Source organism: Pygocentrus nattereri, chromosome 1, assembly GCF_015220715.1.
Source record: "Pygocentrus nattereri isolate fPygNat1 chromosome 1, fPygNat1.pri, whole genome shotgun sequence".
Classification (NCBI taxonomy): domain Eukaryota; kingdom Metazoa; phylum Chordata; class Actinopteri; order Characiformes; family Serrasalmidae; genus Pygocentrus; species Pygocentrus nattereri.
In genome coordinates this window covers 22,617,361-22,623,386 of record NC_051211.1, presented here as the reverse complement: position 1 = coordinate 22,623,386, position 6,026 = coordinate 22,617,361, and positions in this window count along the sequence as shown.

Here is a 6,026-nt window from a genome sequence, read left to right as displayed (position 1 = left end):
GTTATCTGCACAACTTTGAACATGCTGAGTAACATTTTGTGTCAGGTTACGGGTGTAGGAGAAAGATAAGAAAATGTATATGACATTGAAATAACCTTGCAGTGACAATGTTACACATCAGTTGTGTATTATGCAAATATGGAACAAAGCAACAAATTAGAGTTTGCATGTTCTCCCTGTGTCTGTGTGGGTTTCCTCCCACAGACCAATGATATGTAGTTTACTTCCAGAATATACCACAATGGCATTCAACAGTTTGGGCACCCTTGGTCAAAATTTCTGTCACTGTGAATAGGTAAGCGAGGGAAAGATGATCTGATTTTGAAAAGCCATAACATTAAAGCTGACAAGTTTCTCTAAGATTTTAGGCAAGATTTAAAAAAAAAAAAGGAAATAGGTCAGAGGACGAGTTTGGGCACCCTATATGGTCAGTACTTAGTAAATATCACAGCTTGTAAATGCTTTGTGAAGCCAGCTAAAAGTCTTTTTGTTCTTGTTAAGGGGATTTTTGCCCATTCTCCTTTGCCTTGTCTTGCATGCACTGCTCTTTTGAGGTCTATCTACAGATTTTTAATGATGATTAGTTCAAAAAGTCAGTTGTGGATTTTGAGGTGTTTAGGATCATTATCCTATTGCAGAAGCCATTCTCTTTTTATCTGCAGAACTTGCTGGTATATAATTGAATCCATTCTTCCGTATATCAATAAAATGTTTCCCATGCCACTGGCAACAAGACTCGCTTCATGAACTCATTTCAGGTGAAAGTCCTCCAGCGTCTCTCTTGGTAAACCAGTCTTTTAATAGAACGTCATTAATTAGTGATGCTGATGTCTATTAAAATGATCATAAGCACAAAACACTGAAGGTAAACAGTTTCCATCAGGGAGAACCGAGTGGCTCTGAAATCCCTTTTTACACACAAGCAAAGTTTCAGTTTAATATTAACTTTGTAAATTAGTTACAAGCTGAATAAAAACTGGCTTTAAACTCAGAATCACAAATAAGTTTTCCTTTACTGTGTTGATCTCTACGTCTCACCTCAGTCCAATTTCTTTGGAAATGGATTGCTATTCACTTTGAATTCACACCATACAAAGCCCTCACAATTTATGTGCATCTACAACTGCAGGTATGTACAATAAGCTCAGTACAGTACTCATATAAAATAATAATTACTCCTATTATTTACTTCGTATTAGATTGTCATGAAAGAATGCAGAGCATCCGCTTGCCTTTTTTCACCTTAAATAAAGTAGACTGTTAAAGCTCTCCTTTGATAATCATTCATTTTAGCCAGTAACACAGTCTCTATGCCAATGTTTCTCTGGCTTCATACCAAGACACTTCCTAACATTGCGAATGAGAAAAGGATGAATTAAGAAGAAGGAAGAATTTTTCCTTGTCTTTCTTCTCCAGAAAGTAGGGCAAGAAGTGCTGGGCTCTTTAGTCAATCTATTTAGTGATGTTTGCTGTTCCCGCTAATAACGATCTGCTCCACCCCTTCGCCACTTTGCAAAGCTTGTCACAAGTGGGGTCCTCAAAGCGATGTGGATGTTTTTTGGGGTAATACACTTTAACACACTTTAGTCATAACTTCGTGATAACAAGCTATTATTTTGATATAACCAGTCATCTTAAAACATTGTAAAACAAATTTTAACTTTCACCATATTACTCATGATTAACAGAGAAGGGAACAACAGGCCACTTTCTTCTTCCCTACTTGGTGAGAATAGACTCCTTAATTAATCTATGCTTCTGCATTTTGGCGTGCCTTGTTTCAGTTTGAATAAATACCATAGCAAAACTCACTGATCTCCATTATAGATGAGAGGCTTGTTTTACAGGAGGTTCAATAAATTACAGGATCAAAGAAACATTGTAATTTCATGTGTTGTTTATTCTCAGTTGTGTAGGTGGGGAGACGAAAATAGACACTGTAGACACTGAATTTAAAATATGATCAACTTTATTTCAAATTAAAAGACAGCGCTAAAAGCCCTTGTTGCAGAGACCCAGAAGCCAATGTGGAATCTCCTCCAAGTCCAAGATGCTTCAGGAGGTCATATCCTCCTCTGATCTGACTTTCACTTTGATCACCTTCATCTTCAGATTCCATCCTCCTGATTCTCAATTCACTTCTTCACAATTGTTTCCAGACGTGTCAGTTTCTTCTTACTTTTGGAACTTGGATACATTCTTATTGTTGTTTCTGCTCGCCCTGCTTCTATTACTTTATCATCATCTCTGATATGATAGTCACCTTCTTGGCTGATCACTGGGAGCTGGGGGTAAGTTCCCTTGAACTTCACTTCCTTATCATAAGGTGGCGGCTTCTTAACTGAGTCCACATGTGAGAAAGGCGCATTAACTTCCATCATCCGACTTTCTGATTCCTTCGAATTCCTTTCTATCTCCTTTATAGCTCTCTCTTTGTTATCCTTATCAGCTGCTATCTTTTTCTGTCCTTCAAGAGGCTTGTTTTACAGGAGGTTCAATAAATTACAGGATCAAAGTAACATTGTAATTTCATGTGTTGTTTATTCTCAGTTGTGTAGGTGGGGAGATGAAAGCTCTGTAGACACTGAATTTAAAACATGATCAACTTTATTTCAAATTAAAAGACAGCGCTAAAAGCCCTTGTTGCAGAGACCCAGAAGCCAATGTGGAATCTCCTCCAAGTCCAAGATGCTTCAGCTTTTTAAACAAAGTTTATGCATACACATAATGCAAAATCCATACATTAACACGTGAAAACATCTGGAAAGGCTTATTCTTACAGCTGACAAAGCAGCTAGGCAGCTAGGGCCTCAAGCTCGGGCTCCGTCGATGCACACAGAGCCTTCTCTTTTCAACCAGGGCTCCGTTGAAACATATGGAGCCTTCTGATAGTACTTTCAGACAGCAAACAGCTACATGTATATTGGAGCCCAATATCATATCAATATCATATATAACATTTTATCAAGCCTGATACACTTCACATGTTCCCACATGAGTCAAATTTTCATACACATAAAAAGTCCTCAGTTATATTGGAGAGGGAGAAAATTTTGCTCTACCTCCAATAAAACTGTGGATGCATATGCTGAACTTTTTTCGACTCCTCAGGCACTTATGCCTATAAGGCTACAATAATGAGTAAACTACTTAAAATTGAATAGGGGTTAGTGTAAATGACTATACTATACATTATGAGTTAAATCATTAAACCCTTACTGATTTTAAATGAAGTGCATTAGCTAGCTATTACCTTGGAGCATAGCTACAGTGGAGGAGAGTGTGTTTTGTTCTACATCAGAAAACTGCTTCTTTATAGCTGAGAGTAAAGTATGATTGATAAAATAAGATAAGATAGTAAATAACTCAGGAAAATAAGCTAGTAGAAGAGGATTAACAAGCAAGTAATTAACCTTGTTAATCACTTGACAAGGCTACAGTTGGTAACTTGTTACTATATAGACAATATACAGTGGATATAAAAAGTCTACACACCCTTGTTAAATTAAGGTTTTTGTCATGTAAAAAAATCAGACCAAGATAATTCATTTCAGATTACATAAGATCACATAAGTGATGACCACATAACTTTGTTCCATATATCACTGACATCGGAAAACAAAACCCCTTACCTCCAAAAAGAAAACTTTACAGGAGAAAGAAAAAAGATTTATTTCCACCTTCAGTGTAACCCATAATCTGTACAAGTCCACTGAAAAACAAACTGAAGTCTGGTCTGATGAGACCAGTGTTGAAATATTTGGCCATAATTCCAAAGGTATGTTTAAATCACTTTATTATGAACACCAAGCTAACACTGGGCAGGGTCTCAAAACAGCCTCAATTCTTTGTGGCATAGATTTCACAAAATGTTGGAATCATTCTTTTGAGATTCTGGCAAATGTTAACATGATTGCATAATGTACATTTTTCAAAAAAAAAAAAAACAGTTTGAGGCAACTTTGTGACATGCTGTATTATCATATCATAGCATGTCTGTGTTATCTACCTATTCTATATTTTGTGCATTCATAGGTTCTTTTCTGCCCAACACAATTGTATAGAGTGGTTAGAGTTGCCAAAGCCCTTCTGTCAGCTCGCTCATGCTCTCATCAACAAGGCATTCCACAGAACTGTAGCACTCTGAGTGTTTTTTTTATCTTTATTGCACCACTAGAGTGAACTCTAGTGACCGTTGTGCGATAACATTTCAAGAGATCAGCATAATAGGAATACTCAAACCTGCCCATCTGGCACCAACAATTATTCTATGGTAAAAGAATCACTGAGATCACATTTTTCCCCCATTCTGAGGGTTGATGTAAACATCATCTGCATCATCTGCTGGCCCACATCTGCATGATTTTAAGAACACTGGAGTTTTCTTCCACTTATGACGACACTCAAAAAGACATACATTAATGCTCACATACACTACACAACCAAAAGTATGGGCACACCCAAACATCACATTAGTCTTGATAAATTGTGTACAGTAAACCATTGTTCGATCACGCCTCTTATCGGGCAGTTATTGATACTATTAAGTGTGGGGTGTGGAAGTCAACTTACAGCACATTTCTCTAGTGAGCTGTTTCCACATGGCTGGATATTTAGCAATACCAAATTACCTGATTACCCATAGTGCTAGCAGAAACCAGAGAAAATAAATGTATTTATCACCATTGAGAAGGTGAGGGGGATATAGAGTTTGACAACTGTTAATTGTGTTTGACCACATAAGTTTGTTCTGTATATCACTGACATCGGAAAACGAAACCCCTTACCTCCAAAAAGAAAACTTTACAGGAGAAAGAAAAAAGATAATTTATTTGTAATGTAAGTCAATGTAACCAAACATTTTTCCAAGTAATTATGAGCCTTTGCACTGGTCCATTCATATTAACATTTTCACACATTTTGTGATTTTGTTATGCATTGTATGTAGTATATAATGTCTCTTCCATGTACATTTATCAATAGAAAATTGATCACAAAAACACAAGCTTCTTCTGTTAGTCCAGAATACCACAGCCAAAGTCAGTATAAAAACTAGAAAGTTTTCAATGCAGTTTTATCAACACTAAATAATAGATAGATATATAGATAGATAGATAGATAGATAGATAGATAGATAGATAGATAGATAGATAGATAGATAGATAGATAGATAGATTTGGGTTACTCAATTAAATTCCACATCAAGTACAAAATTCTGCTACGACTGTTTTGTGTGTTTTTACGTGTAAAAGGGAAGATAATTAAAAGACAAACTCGGTTGTGTCTTTATGGCGAATGAAGAGTGGTACAGTGAGAGTGCCCCCTCTTGGCTGGCACAGGCATGAGCAATCAATCATCAAAAGTCTTTAAAATCCAGTATATAATCCAATACCCAAACACAACAAATCAGATTTTTTACAGGTACCAACATGTTCTGATAAAGGCCAATAGACTTAAACACTTTTCCTTTATTAATATTGCTCTTGTTTTGCTGACCAGAGAAGTACGGGTTCCCCCTTCTACCATTTTCATTATTATTTTCTTTTACTTATTTACGACATATACGAACAGTTCCCCTTTGGGAGCGTTCACTAGAAAATCGGGTGCATGACTAGAAATTGACATCTGGTTCAGATGAACTCAAAACTACAACGTGCAGAAGTAGATTGCAGAAGTTTAATCTGAGTTCATGGTGGGAATCAGGTGTATGTAACTCTGTGCATTAGAACACATATTTACTGGTTACATGTTAGGAGAGAAAAATAGAAAAAAGACCATATATGGGTGCAACGATTATTTGACTTGGTCAACTATAGTTGAGCTGTTGGTAAAGCCGACCTTAGCTGGCTATGGGAGCGCATCCTCCATGTTGGTGCATCTGAAGAGGAAACTCCTCAGCTCACTGGGTGAAGATTTGTGGTAAGAGACGTGACGTTTCAAACCGCATACTAGCACACTAGTGTGTAAAACCAGCACATATACCACTAGAAGTGCACTCATTAGTGTCGTGTGTGAAGTGCAGAAGG